The following is a 16,570-nucleotide window of genomic DNA, read 5'->3' on the forward strand; positions in this document are numbered from 1 at the left end:
TGCACAGGAACACTTTTACTGCTTAGGACCGTTTTTTGAGCCGTTCAGCAAAATACGACTAAACTCCATGTTTTGATATGTACTCGAATGGAAAACGCTGCGATTCAATTGTTATGTATTTTTTTAGACTCCATCTTATATATTTCGGGGGAGGAAGGTATAGGTTCGTGGGCACGACACAGTCGATTGGGCTTCTCTAGCGTGGAGTTTCCGCTCCGCGCTAATCTGCTACCTGAGCGGCTTGTCAGACGTCAAAATGGGCACACGTGTGCAGGATATATCTAACTGTACCAATACCAGCTGTCGATCTTCGATTCGTATGGTTTTTAGAATCTGAATTTCCAGGGAATACCAGACTCTTACGCGACCGCTGTAGCAAGTATGTTTCGATCTGTAACGTAGATAAATGACGCCCCTAAATTAGAGCGTGACCATTGCATTATATTGCAAAGTATTAATTATTGCATTATACGACTGTTTGAACGAGACTTTAAGAAGACGAAAAAATGAGACTGACTTATTCTATAGCACGATTGACAGCAAATTCACTTTGAACTCTATTTGTGTATTGGTAACGGGAACACCGTTTTCTGTTGCAAGCCTATCGTTTCCTAGTTGTCTAACACGTATTTTAATTAAAGTTAAAAAATTGACTTGTTTACATGACTCCGGATATCGCTATTGTCTTGCTCTATAGTTGACTTACACTGAAAAAAAAGGCCAATTCGTTGAAATCATGGGTTAATCACATTTGAATATTTAGAAACTCTGCAAGAGTATATAGCCAGTGTAGATTAATTTATTATTATAGCTATTATTATAGCTAGTACAAGGGAAATCCTATGTACGTGTACAGAGAGATCCGCGTGTGTGTTTACGTATGCGTCCATACAAAACTAGAATGTCACCTCCTTCGTCCACGCTGTTAAAAACTAAGTAACATATCATTTTCGATTCCCATCTAACGAGATCCTTTTTTGCGATCGATAGATGCGTCCGTTGTATTGAAAATCAAATTTTCAGCTGATGTTCATGTTCTGAGTCTCGCAGTTGGTGAAGGAGGTGTAACGCTACCGTATCTTTTCCGAAAAAGCAAAACTTTTAATAAACGAGTTGTTATGCGGCGGTCGATCGATTAAATAAGTAAAAACCTGAGCGTGAGCCCCCTAAACGGCCCAGATTTGAGTCCGGTCAATTACATGTATGGAGCATTACCTAGGAACAGTGTCGACATGATTACGACTTCTCATTCATCCACTCATTCAGGGTGTGTATACACATGTATAAACGCAGTATTGGTTTAGATGCGGTCGCAAATTTGTTTTTGCTGTACCCAAAAATTCCTGTTCGTTAAGATCTTTCAGCAAATCTTAGGTAGTAGACACAAAACAACAACATTAGACTTAAGAAGAAAGTTGCGGGTGGACGGCAGCTTTTGAGTAGGTTGAGCTATTAGACGCGGACAAAATTGTCTGAAAACCAAATATATACGAAACATCCTAACGTCAAATACGACAACGTATGTGGATGTGGACCATTGTAATCGAACACGATGCAATACGTCCTTTGTTTCCGCATTTGTTCTTAAATAGTTGAAATTTATCCACTGTGCATACATGTACGACGTTGACCGTTAGCTTATACCAGCTGAGTGTACTAGGTAGCCACCTTCGTCTAACTGGTTATCCTTATGCGAACGTACGATTCCCACTCATAAGGTAAGAGCTGTAATTAATAGAAGAAGATTGGATTAGGATGCTTTTAGATCTAGGTTTCCCTCTTTCGTCCGTCCGGTACATCATCGTTGTGTCTACTGGCCGCATTAACGTCTAGTGCACGCGACGTGTGTATGTAAAAACAGCAATGGACATTGTGGCATGTTACTGTTAATATACAGACTGAGTTATATAGATAAAACCTGCGCTTAATGGAAATTACATGATATGATGAAGGAAACACACAGCGACCTTCTCATTATCGTGATAGGTATAGAAAGAAGAAGGCATAGCAAAGAGAATTCTTAGACAGACGTCACCATCTCATTGGAAAGATAATGTCTGAAACAATATGTCCTTCATACCTACAACATTGATTCTATATTCTAGATTTGTGGAAAAATGAGCCAGTCTAATGTTACCTGTATCTGAAAATTAATTTAAATCACGGAATACTCTATATTAGATCATCTATTTAAAGTTAGCAGAACCATTTCTGTTGTAGCAGACGCAAACGGCATATCACTACGCGTCAATACTCTTTAGACACACACGTATATATATATATATACATAGAGAACGTTAGTAATGGTACATTTTAAATGGGTACTTGTTATTCGGTTCGTGTTCATGTTTTTGCTAAAAAATGTCCGTACCTAACGTTCTCTTCCATTTTATATTTAAAAGACATTACGTTAATGAAAAGCATTAAGTCTATCCGTTTATTGAATTAGATATTTATTTACATTGTGATTGGCGTAATAGGTTGAAGATCATGGATGACGAATGGACATCAAGCGGCTGTGAATTTAATGCGGTTCGATATAATAATTGGCCTGGCAACGTATAGTATAAAATATTCACGGCTCTCTCTGCCATTATAAAAGGTGTTCAATTATAGAGCAAGCTCATTGCTAGAGAAGTGCGACACAGGCTACTTGTTAGGCTCCTCATCTTTATTTTCTTGAGACGATGATCTACCTGCCCAGCTTTCTTGGTTTTCCGCGCGGAAATCCGAAGACATCCGACGGGTATACAGGTTGCCATCAACTTCCAAGGAGGGGTCGGGTGTTCTGCTATTTCGGTGGGCCAAAACAACTTTCCTGATCTGAAAATTCATTGATTTCACGTGTTATCCCTCCGTAATGGAGAATCTTTCAACTAATAGGGGTTTTTAACTACGCAGGAGGAACGTAACATATTTCATGCACTAAATATAATCTAACTGTAATGTCTAAGTTTTCACTGAATCTAAATAATAAAACTCGAGAGTATTTCCATTATAATGTAATTTCATGATAACAATGACGATAAAGGGCGTATCTATCATTTTATCTTCAAATGGAATGATCTGCTATGCCACGTACGATTGGGTACGGCACGGATCGTACTTTAAGACCAGTAAGCACAGCCCTCAATTAGTAACACGCTACCTTACTAAAATCGCTCGGAACTCTCACATAGAAGAACACTTCGTCATACTGATTTTACTTACCTCTGGATCGGTAACTTTATCGAAGTCGTAGTAGTCAAAATCCATCTCGGGGTCCGGACCTGTACTCGATTCCTTTCAACTTTAGTCAGCTAAGGGCTACCTCTGTCCTTGCTTTGAGCCTCAGTGCTCAAACCTATTCAACCGATATACTGTGTCCAAATGCTTCTATTGAGGGTCTTAAATACTGACGGAGAATCTAGATCGAGAATGCCGAATATGCGCTAAGCTTATGCGCGCCCTCTCCCATTACGCATGTTAGGTGCGACGCTCAACTGTTTGATGCGACCATAGCCTCGCACCGTATTTTCCTTCGGCAGAGTGAGTGACCTAGTGAGGCTAAATTCGGTTAACGGAAGCTATCGTGCTCCGCATATCTGTCTCTGTTCCTTATTCGCTACTTCCCAACAACTGAACCGGCTGACACTTTGTGTGTACGGAGAAACATGTGGACCTTAGTGGTGGCTACCTTTTCCTTCGGTGATCTCAGGCTATCGGCACAGTGCGATCACGATTAAAGGCATCGAAAGGCCACAGGTGGTCACCAGACCCACTATTGCTCACATGTATACAAAACAGCAATAAGACCCTCTGAGCACCAGTCGGCCGTCGTTGAGCAAAAAAGCGTTATGAGCACTGCCCAGTTGGCGCTTTGCACATACATATATATGCCGAGTGCAAAACAACGGGTACACATAAATTTGGTATCGGTATATAATTGCATATTTTTTAAATGCGTCCGTCTCTTATGCATATTTTACTGAAAAAGCTGGTGTGAAACAAAAAAAATCTTATACATCGCACATATATAAAACACAGAAAGTAGCCTGAAGCTGAGGCAGTTCTCAACACTTTGCTACCTGAACCGGTTTACAAGGATGATGATCTAAAACAATTAATTGTCAACGAAAGTACTTTTTGATGTCTCTGCTAGGCAAGACAAAGCTCGGGAATATATTATTAAAAGCGAACTCAATTTTTTAACCTGGGTTTTCTAGTTTATACCAGACATTGGGAGGAGAAACGGGAATGCAATTCTTTTTAGTTTTTTTTCTCTAAAATCCCCTCTTATGCACCTAGAACTGAGTCAACTGTAACTGGAAAATATACGCGTGTAGGTCGCTGCAAATGTCTTTTTGAATAGAATGAACCATTATCAAGATGGTATGTTTTGCGTATGGGTATTAAGGGAAGGGAAAATGTATTTATACATTTACAGCGAGTTTGGTCCTGCCGCAGTTGATGAATTGCACGCATCACGGACACAATTTGATGTTTCTCCTTCAATTGAAGTTATTCGATAATATAGGAGACCACTGCGAATCATTGTCGTTCAGTAACTGCTCTCGACGTTTTTCCTAACGAGTAAGCAATTAAAATAATACTAGCACCGTAAATCTTCTAATAAATGCAAACGCATCTGAAGTTTCATATTGCAGTTTAAGTTACAGTTACTTATAAGGGAATTATTAGAACACACTACAAAGTAATATCCAGATCATCCCGTGTGCCTACGTTACGCATAAAAATTTGTATGTGGTAAAACTAAGCGTCATAGATACAAGGTTTTGCTGATATGAGGGCTGTTTATAAACTCCCTTGAGGCAGACCTGTTGTATGATGTATCTACCCGTTCTTAATTATTACAGACAGACCACTTTAAATGACTATTAGGACGATAGTGCCTAAGGATTAAGTAGAGCCATCCATTTCTCCATCGATTTAGATATATATATATATATATATATATATATATGTATATTGACCTCCAAGGACAAAACAACGAAAGATTTTATAGTTAGGAATTATAGACATAGACTTAAAGTATCTTAGCCATAAGATGTATAATTACTTTTCAGTGGTAAAATGGTATCTTCTGGGGTTCTGCAACTACCACCAGAACGTTACAGTCAACTAAATGCACCATTTATAAATGAAATATTCGATAGTATTTCGGTCGAAGGACATCTGTGGTTTATTAAACAACAATTTATAAAACAACTTGATGTTAACTTCTCTACCAGGTATATTGTGCTCCCCCATTGTGTATGTGCAGAAGTAACCATACTTCTTTTTTCAAAAGTTCACTTATAAGCTGTATGTTGTGCGGGTCACTGCTGTGTGAACCTGCGTTACTCGGCGCCAATAAACCCAGTTTCCTCATCACCTGTTTCGCCCGGCTTAACTAGCCGCGCAAACGACAGGTACGTACGATTGCTACACAATCCTTAATCAATAGACTTTGCTTCAGCAGTGTTTGTATGAACAATAAAAGTTCACTGCGCTGCATTCGATATCTCATCATACCAGCAACCCCCTATGTGTAACTCAAACTATTTTAAGTTTGCTTCCCTGAATGTGTATTGTGTTTTGTTTGGCGAATACGAGCCGGTATCTTGTGATCATGAAGTTTAAAGAAACATATGTATAAAACCACTACGCGTACTGGCTAGACCCGGACAGTTTGAAAAAGGCCTTTCGACGGTATATGTTTGAGCAGCAGGAGATACGCGAGTTATTCAAGCGAAGAGCGTATTCAACGGTGTTAAAGATTCGTAAAAGGGGCACCTCAATGCCATTTCTAAGCGTATTATATAATGTTCTCACATAAGTCAATAAACCCATATGTATGAGCGAAGTAGTCGTTGTCGCAACTGTAACATATACCAACACTATGGTGTTAGTAGAGTTAGCATTAGGGTATGCGTTACAAATTTGTTGCCCTTTATTGAAATAATTTGCCTGCTTCCTACTGCATTAGAAAATGCCAAATAAAGAGTTTGATATATATACGATGCTAGCAGTAAGAGGTAGTTCTTCGATCTTGTGTCACATGAGCACGTAAGCGCAGTAGCTGTTTCTTAGGCTTCTTCGACGCAGGCAGGCAGGCAGGCAGGCAGGCCGGCAGGCCTGAAACGCGGTGCGCTTGCGTCGATGCAGCACGCATGTATACTCGTGTCAATGGCATAGGGTATCTTAGTGTGTGCGTATCTGTGAGTGAGCCGAGACGACAAAACGATTTCCCCTCGCTTGACTCTTCGCTTACCTATTCAATGCAGCTGCCAGCCTGCTATCGTAGAGTCTATGCGTCGGGGTCCATGTAACCGTCGACGCTCCAATCATCGTCAATCAGCATCATGACGGCGTTGTGATGAATAGGCGTTGCTTCCAGGTCGCGAGCTGCGTGCTATCGTCTTCAGACTCTCGTTTCTGAAATTGGTATGAAGCTGTTCGATGCCCATCAAGCAGAACGGTGAATGGTGCTACAAACCTGACCAGCATCTCTAAAGGGACCTGGTGACGGTGACTCAGTACTAATTGACGCTATGTTTATCGTTCCGTTGTGCGATGGAAGACTACTCAGAACGACAATAGCAATATGCTGCTTTCTACTTTTATTGGTAGATCTTGTATTGGTGCACCTATAGATGACAGTAGATATAGCAATGCACCTATGTCTCTGTACGCAAGAAAGCTACATAGTAAAGACAACACTGTGCTGCTTAAAAATCAGTCTATAACTAGAGTTTATGCTTAAAATTATTTGAGGTGTGCAAGCATTTATCGTATCACTAGGCAAATTATTGCATAACTACTTTTCCACAAAGAGCTACATTTTTAGGTTGTTTATACTACTGCAGCAGCTGATCAATTTTTCTTCTTGAACGTGATGTTTCTCTGAATATGTATGTATAACTAGCGTATGTAATATTTGAATATAGTTGTTTACAGACGCACAACGTTCGCGATAGATGTGTACATATATCCATATGTATGGAACATATGGATAAATTGTTCAGTGAAAATTTTACCTATTTACAAAGTAGCCTAGAGGTGTTTTATGAAAATGTTCGATTACAACATTGATAACGAGCAATGTTTTGAGCAAAAGAGGAGCGAAGTTAAAATCGAATCTCTTAGTGAAATTCTCGGTAAGCGAGTAACTTATTTTTAACACAAGGAGAATGGGAAGAAATCGAAAATTTACACGGAGGCAACACTTTCGTAAAATGATTTACGACAGAGCTTTGTCAACCATCTTTCTGTTCGACGATCTCAGGCTGTATCCACTACCACTTAGAGTTATGATTAAGGGCACGTCACTCTAGACGGCTGGCTCCTAATACGAAATAAGCTATCTCTAGAAGAGGATTCGAATTTAGCACCGCACAACGTTTCCCTGAGAAATAGCACGGTCCTCATTGCAGTATCACAGGCACGCACACTTCAGTCTAATCATTGGCTCGCGGCAACGATTCGTTTACACGTAGATACAAAATACGTACAAGATAATTCCCTTTTAAAGATGCCACATGCTGTCTGTTACTGTGTGGACATTTCTATAGCTCGAAACCCAACATTTTTACAATTTATTATGTATGAACATGTGTAGGAACGCACGCATATTGAAACACTTAGTATTTGATCAGCATTGAGTTTAACCATGTGGCCAATAAAAAAAGACATTAGGTATACTACAAGTGGTCGTAAACTGGAGTGATTAAGCTACCGCTTGTCAAGGAACGTCTAGTCTTCATATTAATATAATAGGGAATGCAAAAGTATATGCATAGGCGGCTGAGACCTAGTAGGTTGTGGGTTTCGTTTCGACGGGAGAATATCGATCTGAGACACAGCGTAAGACCCTTTTGGGGGGACGAATCAAACTGACACACATTCAAATCGGTTTTAGTGGCTAAAGTATAAGTATTTATATAAATAAACAAAGATTTAATAGTGCTTTAAAAAGCAAATATCAGAAGAATTTTGCGATATATAGAATTATATACCGACGAGAACCTCGAATAGTAAATGTGTCGATCTTATCGAGTTTTTCTGCACATGGGGAAGAGATGTATAATTTGTTCTACATAAGCTAGGGCGACGGTCAGCCTGAATTGGCACAAAATTTTTCAGCCTTTTTGAAACTTCTGTATAAATAGAGCAATATGGACTTAACCAGTTATCAGTAAAACTGGCGAGGTCAAAATTTTTATTTCAAACAGCTGTAGAGAAATAGTACAGTGAATCTACTCCTAGAAAATAATAACTAGTGGCTATAAAAAAAAAAAGAAATATCGTAGGTTACGAATGAATCCAATATGACATATTTTTATAGTTCACAGAAATGCAAAATGTTACAAGTTATATATCCGGAGATTCGGATCTTCAAGGAAAACTCTTCTTTGTAATTGAATATCCCTTCTAGAGTTTCAAGAGCATTGCTTCTAACAAAAAAAAAAGGCCCTGAAAACTGTCCATCCTAAAAATGCGGCCTCTTTTTATGTGAAGTGGTCTCCTTTAAATGCCAAAGTTAGTAAACGAAGTTCACATGTTTGCTAATCCCTGCACCATCGGGTCTTTTTTTGCGTTGAGATAATGTGGATTATTTTTGCGGAATTTTAGCGTACGCGCATAACCCTTTACGTGCGATCCTTGAAGTCAAATGAAGATAGCGTTTCTTTTTATGCTTGTTTTGAATATGGTAGTAATTCCACTGAATAAATATACTTCATACGTCCCACTTTGATCGAAAGATTATCAGAAGTTCAGATTTGTTGGGGAAGCTGTGCTTGTCTTACCTACTTGTCTCAAGATCTTTAGTTCTTTCATTTGCTATTTATTTGTGAAGTTTCTTGTAATACATCATATCAATGGCCAGTTTATTCGCTTGCAATGAGTCATGAACAATTTTCTTGGTAATATATCTTGACTGCATGAAGGACTATTCTGCAGATGCTTGAACTTATGCCTGTGATAGTCCATCTGCACTGTGTGACTACCAAGCAAAGACATTTAAATCTTGGATTTGAATCTACGACATGTTTGTTTTGTGTTGGAAGTAGGCCACTTAATGCAACACTAACGTGGTTCCGGGGGTAAAATACCATGCATCAGCTCCTCATGACAACGGCTGTTAGATACCATAGTAAGGCTGACTTTTCGGTCGATTACCTTTTCGGTTTAAGTTTTTTGTGTAATGTAAACACTTCGGTAGCCCTTATGGCAAAAGAAGAAAGTAAAATGAGTTTCGAAGCAGGTGTGCTAAATTTATTTTTATGGGCCTTCTATACCGAAGTGGTGCAATATATTATAGATTTCGCTAGATACCACATGGTAAATTACCAACTATTTAAGGGACCTTTTCACATTTTGTGTGTGGGGCATAAGCGATAGTGTGTTGAATGGTTTTGCTAATCAAGAGATAAAGTGAGTAAGAGCAATGAGATGCCATTATTAATGGGATCTTTAAATATTACGGTCTAAGCTTCTTCTTTTTTGTTGAAGAAGCACATGGTAGATCTTCCAGGATAGCGCTGAACGAGCCGACTGCTGACTTTATTGCCCTCAGACAGAAGCCTTTTTCCAAACACTTAGATTGGCATCCTATGTGTCCGTATCTAGCCGCTGTAACATTTATAGTTGTTTTAACAGTCGTTTCTTTAGACGGGCTAAATTTTTCCCGTAATGACGTGGAATGCCCAAGGGCACCTTTCACCTACGTTCGACGACTGCACTCCCACGGCCAAAATATATAAAGGCTCTATTTTGACTGAAATGAATGGCGTATTATGCCATCGGGGATGCTCATAGCCCGGCTCCGCTTTTTAATATAGCTGTCGAATGGCGGAAGAGCTGAAGAATGGTCGCAACCCAGCATTCTATTTAACAGCGGGCTTTAGCATTCTGACCGGTGTGCAGTGGCAATTTTCTTCAAGCGTGCCTTATTCGTTTCAGGTCTTTTCTTACTAAGGCCTTAACAACCGACCCTAGCGATTTCTATACTGTTTCAGCAGAACACAGAATTTTATTCAAACCACCGAAATTATTGACTCGGCTACTTAACGGCCAATTTACCTTTGAGAACGGCTGTCGTTCTTGTCTATCAACCGCGTACGGAACCTAAACTTAAACGAGCTTTAACGGGCTGTTTGTTTTAACGTAAATTCATCCGCTACACTTAATACCAGATGTATGTGCACAACAAACTCGTCATGGCGAACAATGATACGTCGTTTTCGGAATCTGAGCGAAGATCCGGACAACCCCCTTCCTTCCTAAATCACGAAGTTTTTTTAAAAGCCCAATCTACAATGTGCCATACCGCAAATGGGCATGCGGCTGCGGACGAAGCAGAAGCAGGTGGCAGCACTGCACAAAGGCAAAGAAAATAGTTGACAGATGCTGTTGTTTTGACCAGGGCGATGAAGACGATATTCGATATAAGCGAACGTACAACGTCACGGATTATTTACGGACACCTCAAAGACACGTCATCTGTTATAAAACTCAGATAGATGCTTTCTGAGGATAATAAAACAAGGAGATGTAAGCAGTTCTGTTTTCTATTCAGTTCTTTAAACAACTGAGCACTAAGTCATCCTCGATTTTTTTCGACAAGATTTTTCTAGTGCCCGATGCAGAAATCCGATGCAGCGGTCCCTGGCTCGCTCACAATACAGTCGATGTGTTTATTCTGAGTGGAAACGAGTTTTTGGCCAGCGTTTATAGTTTGGCTGTAGTATTCAGTGAAAGAGACGTCATATTACCATAGTTCCTGGAAAAAGGTGCACCCATCATCATTAAAAAAGCTCATCTGATATTCTACAAACTGCTGTGCAACTATAGATAGCTTATGTACCTGAAAAAGAACCACACGTCTTCCAATAATAATAGTGCGCCAGTTTATACCAAACAATTAGCGCAGGGTTGGATGCATGAGAATTCAAGCAATTTCTGGGTTGAACACATACGGCCGCCAATCAGCCTAGATTATGAACCCGTCGGATTACTATGTATGGAGCGCTATTGAGCAAGAGTTGAACAAGTTTAGATAGGGCAATATCGACTCGTTCACTGCTCGTGCTATCATGAAGGCGTTCGCAGAATTTCGAAGGGAGCATTTACATCGAGCCTATCAGCGATTCAGGACCTGATCTAAAGCTGTAATATTTAGTAAGGATGACACTTCTAACGCACGTGGAAAATTCCATTTCAATAGTTGTTTTTAAAAAGATACAGCCTTTGAAACATTGGATAGGTGCCGTATCCTGTAGTACTTCTGTTTAGCATATGGCTTACTAGCTTTATCAATGAACTGCTTGAGTGCTATATGGTAAATCAATATCATACTTCATTTGCATAACTAGCATAAATACACGAAATACATTGTCTGGAAGCTACTGTATATTTAACAAGAACCACTTTATTAGATGCTGGCCCAGTTCATTAACGAATAGGAGCACACAGTTGTCATGCAAGGCATTACGAAAGCTACCTATTGTATAAAAATGAACATTCTAAGGACAATTTTCCACGGAATCCTCAATAGAGACTGCGTACGATTTGCCATATCTATCAAGTATCTAATAGATCTATTTTCTATGTAAATTAATACTGTGAATATTTACTAAGCATGCCGGTATTTTCAAGAGACGATGTTCATTAATTAGCCTTAGGAGGACCGCACTGAAAAACAGCGTATAGCATCAAAACTATTGAACAAGCTTGTGAAAATTGTTCGATTTATCGTAAAGAGAAATTCTTCATAGAATCATTTTTATATGCCTGTATGTAAAGTAAATGAAGACGCTTGTACATAAAATGGTGGGCGCTTCAATAGGCTTAACAAATATGTAATAGCGCAGCCGCAGAAGGTACCACGCGGGTAGCAATTTTTTCGTCTAATAGAATTTCTTCCCTGAGCTTAAAAGTTTTTTAAAATGTACGTGCCTTTGGCCATGTATGTATTAAGGCTCCTCTTTGATTTTCTGATATATTATTGATACTTATTGCTAGTTATATGAACATGTTATTAAACGTGTACCATCAAAGGTGAATATACGTTATGCGTTGTAATGCAGTCAATGGTATCAGCAATGGCTGCTTAGCCTATGGTACCGAAATAACGTCTATAATGTCATTTGCGCTTGAGTTACCAGTGGAACGTCTGACTTGGAATTTTCTTCGTAATTTTCCAGTGTGACTAATTAAATCGTATTGGTAAATTTGCCGGGTGTATAAAAAGGTTCTTCTTATCGCTATTTTCTCCAGTTTAGAATAATAGAGAATAGTCTGGAGCATGATATTTGGAGGACTTTAGTACGCAAGAGATCTGCTTGTGAATTATTAAGGGACATGCTCTTGTGTTAAATCCAATTGAAGTTTATCTCGTGCACCCGGTTTTCTTATACGTCAATAAATACGAGCGCCAATTTACATTTGAAACCCGGTTTAAAACGTCATGCCGCTATTATCCGACCGAGAAACCCTCCACAAACGTCAATAGGTAATAGCGTACTTTGTTCGCAATCTGTGTTGATTTTACGTCTACGGGTCATAAATAATAATTATTTTATGTTGGGTTTAGGGGATCTTAACTTGAAGTTTGTCCGTTTATTCCATTTTGTTTTCTCTGAAAAACAAATCCGAGAGAGAGAGAATACGTAAAAGTACAAGAAATCTCTGGTTACGATTTCCCTAAATGTGCTCAATTGAGCCAAACTGTTAATAGCTCGATCAATCCCGACTGTATTCTTGCTTCGCGGGAAATTCGACTGAAGTTGGTTTTAATAAAGCTGCAGCCTTTAGGGTAATCTTTTTTTTGGGACTACGTTATGCGTGAGCTAAGACGACAGCAAGCTAAGTTCAAGTGTCCGAAAGGCTACAGTTGGGGAGGGTTTCGGTTCAAAATATTGTTCTTTGAATTCTGTTTCTTATCAACATCAAATCTATAAGATTTGAGCTCAGCTCGAGTCAGCGACCAGTGTTCCAGCGCTTTCGCATATTCCAGGCATTCCGATAATGAATTTCCATACATTTCAGTATGAAATTCCATCGGAACGAATCTTCCACTGTATGAAGCAGGATAAGGTAGTGAAACTCGAAGATTCTAAACTAAAAGTTTTCATCGTCGAGTCCAAAATATAAATATAAATAAATAAAAATAAAGTATAAACCTAATTTGATTAAATGTACGCCGCGTTAAATTCGCCAATTTTTTTACATACTCACCCTGTATACGACATGTGGTTTGAGAGACGAATCGAGCCGGACAAAAGAGGACACCTCTAGAAGTGTCTCCCTCCAAATAAGTGTATTCGCCTGTACTTAGTTTGACATAATTAGGCACACATCGGCCAGGTTATGTGAGGATTATGTACGGCGCTGCAATTCGCGCCTGCCTGAAGGTTGGCACTCACCGAGTCTCTTTTACTATACCGTACGCTGTTGAATATCACACACACACACACACACACACACAGAAAAAGAATAACTAGCCTCGTCGGTTTGCGTATGCTATAATCGTAATTTCATGCATTCGCCAACAAGCTGGCTAGATCAATTAATTTACATAGCCTAATCAGCTTCACCGCCCTTAAGATTGCTACAAAGCACGAACCCTATGAAGATACTATTGTACGTTATACTATGCCAGTAAATTCAATCTTCAATCATGCGATCAAACAACGGATAATTGCGAACCGTTATCAGTGAAAGTATGATAGCATGACAATCGAAGGGAAATGATTTAACGGTCAGAGATTCATGTAGATGTTCTGACGACGTCAATGGCGGACAGCGTACACTGTTTCTTCTTTTTCACAGAACGCAACGTTCATGCACGAAATGTCAGCTATGACGCGCGTTGTTCTTGACTGCTTATGTCGCCGCTGTGGTAGCAGCACAGGTCGACTGTATAGACGACCGCTAACAGCCGTCGTCCTAAGTAGGGGAGCACTTGTTAAAGGCATAAATTAAAATAGAATCAGACCTGGGGCGCTATGTCAGTATATGGTGGACGGCATAGAATAGTACGCACATATTTCGATGGGAGAAATCTGATAATAGCTCACTTACGCATGCGAAGCAAAAACAAAGCGACGCCTCACTCGTAGTATCAGCAAACGCTGCGACTGCATCGCTGCATTGCCTTCACTTAGTCCTTCCTTACTCGCTACTTTCTGTACGCCGCAGGAAACAGTCGCGAAATTTCGCCAATTGCGAGTCTATGCGCATTTGGTCACCGGTTCGTCTGTCGGAAAAGTGGCAAAGGGGCAAAATATTAGCCAGACGCATAGTGTCGAGGCCTCTTATAACTATGACACGCGTTCGTAGCACCCTAAAACGAGTTCGAGCTCAAAGGGCAGGCCATGATAAATAGCGTAAAAAAGGGGAGAAGCAACTGCGTGGGCAACCAGTATTGCATAGATAAACCTATAGACTGAGTGATGACCGCACGAACGGATGTGAATCGTTGTAGAAAAAGAGGAAGGAGGCCATTGGCGGATGCACTCGCTGTAACCCTATATAATCGCCCTTAGGGCAGCCAACTGGTAAATTACACAGTTGCAGAGCATAGTGTTCCAAAGGCTACGGCAGGTGAGCGCCAAGGAAAGGATACAATAATCGCGCTACACAATGGACTTTGACTATTGTGACTTCGACAAAGTCACCGATCCTGAGGTACGTGTGTAAAAAGACCTAGAAGAAAATACTCCATTATGAACCTAATAGTGGACTTTACGTTTATGCTACGAACTTGACTGACTAGTGTCCAAACATGGCGTCCTGCGAACGTCTCACAAATCAACATTATTATCAAGTGGATTAACACCCCTAAGAAATGCTTGCTTCTTACGTTTTCCATAAAGAACATTAGAATAAATCGCTCGATGTCCTATAAGAATCAATGCTTCTATTAGACAATTTAAGCTAATAGCACTACTGTTGCGGGAATAGCCCCACCTTCCAAACGCTATGAGGAGACTCGTGAAGTGAAACCCTATGAAAGTGCCTATGGGTTTAAGAGCACTACTGGTCGATACGAAAGGAAATTGACGATCAATGGTGCAATGGCTGCCTTTGATGTTTTAGAGATGAAGAGGCAACTACGATGGATAACAATTAGTAATAATAATAGTTAACAGTGATAACAAAATTTACTCGTATTGGAGGAAGAATGGATATATGGTACAGTTTAGGTATCGCTAATGCTTTAATCGGTGGAGGATTTTCTCTATAGTGCGGTGATTTGAAATAACAGTATACCTGTAATGGAAGTGTGTCCTGTGGAGAACCAATCCGTTATTAAGTATACGTATTGGAATATCATATAGAAATTTCAACGGACTAACAACAGTAACACTTGATCCATTTCCAATTGTGCCTGATGATTGCATTTTAGACCTCTTGTAATACAAGTCACTTTGTTTTCTTATTCACGTATGTTGTGTACCACATGTCAATCATGGGGCCTGAACCAGCAACTCCTAGCTTCTTCAGGCAAAAATTTTTGGCCACCCCTAAAGTAAGAATATGTCAATGCAAGCTATCTTTTGCACATCTGCCATTAGTGAAAAGCATCCATTCCGTGAATGTTGTAGCTAATGAACCGCATTAGTAGTTGCTGGACGATTATGGGACGCAAAGTACTAACTAATAAACGTTCCCGAAGTGACCCATGTACATGTTTCATTTGACAGATTCGAAAGGTTGTCCTAGCACACCGCAACAGTCGTTGTCCAGATCCTAGTCTTGCCGTAGACGGGAACCTATTTGCTCGAAGAATGTCTTCGGATTTTCGGGCGGAAGCCGCCCAAGGCTCTGAATGGATGGCCGCATCAGGGAAGGAAGAAGCGAAAAAAAATGACAAAGCGCAGGAAAAGAAATGAAGACATCCACAATAACAGCAAACCCTTCATTAATTAGGGAAATAGGAAAATTATGAGCAACCTTATTATATTTCACTATTCCATGTATAGTGGCCTTTTAGTAACTAATTGGTACGTAAAGCGGTCTCGGGATAGTGTGCCATATACGTATCTTATATCATGTAATGTTGGTTATGCGTATTACTGTCGTATTTCAAATGTATTCTATGTCAATAAATATTATTTACTTTAGAATCTCGTACTCTGTACGTCTAACAGTATGTTACAGATTCAGGGATTAGGGACGATGCCCTTAAAGCCAACCTAGCTTCCCCTATACAGTAAAGCATATGACCATATAGTCACACTTTTAGAGAACTAAATTAAGGACAGATTCATATAGTACACATTTTCAGGCTTTGATCGCATCATTTTTCGTTAAATTAAGAATCGAAGATATATAAAATGGAGGGCGGAGGAGCAGGCTATACGCTATCTAACGCGTGTTTGGTATTCGTGTTCGTACACACATATATGTATCCCAATTACGGATGAATAAAATAGGAACCGTTATTAGGTTTTCAAACAGCTCAACGCGGAATTCATTGTCGTTAATGATGGTAAGTTTTCACACAGTAGATACTATCTATCACCTCTACAGGCTATGGTACTGCTCACATATTATTACAATTACACTTGACCCCCATTCA

General features: G+C 39.7%; 3 long non-coding RNA genes across 3 annotated transcripts; 1 reads left to right on the forward strand and 2 right to left on the reverse strand.

Moving 5' to 3' along the window:
* Window positions 1–2,410: 2,410 nt before the first annotated feature.
* Window positions 2,411–3,383, reverse strand: LOC147752485 (uncharacterized). Its single transcript, XR_015313948.1, has 2 exons — window positions 3,211–3,383; window positions 2,411–2,823 (listed from the first exon to the last, which is right to left on the reverse strand). It is a non-coding gene; the product is annotated as an uncharacterized LOC147752485 (long non-coding RNA).
* Window positions 3,384–5,071: 1,688 nt separating this feature from the next.
* On the reverse strand, window positions 5,072–14,377 carry LOC111267794 (uncharacterized). The gene is made up of 3 exons (XR_002684825.2): window positions 14,068–14,377; window positions 13,222–13,434; window positions 5,072–6,417 (listed from the first exon to the last, which is right to left on the reverse strand). It is a non-coding gene; the product is annotated as an uncharacterized LOC111267794 (long non-coding RNA).
* A 135-nt stretch (window positions 14,378–14,512) lies between these two features.
* LOC147752486 (uncharacterized) lies at window positions 14,513–16,115 on the forward strand. Its single transcript, XR_015313947.1, has 2 exons — window positions 14,513–14,673; window positions 15,693–16,115. It is a non-coding gene; the product is annotated as an uncharacterized LOC147752486 (long non-coding RNA).
* Window positions 16,116–16,570: the final 455 nt, after the last annotated feature.

The sequence above is a fragment of the Varroa jacobsoni genome, unplaced genomic scaffold (genome assembly GCF_002532875.2).
Source record: "Varroa jacobsoni isolate VJ856 unplaced genomic scaffold, vjacob_1.0 scaffold_1222, whole genome shotgun sequence".
In the NCBI taxonomy this organism is placed as follows: Eukaryota; Metazoa; Arthropoda; class Arachnida; order Mesostigmata; family Varroidae; genus Varroa; species Varroa jacobsoni.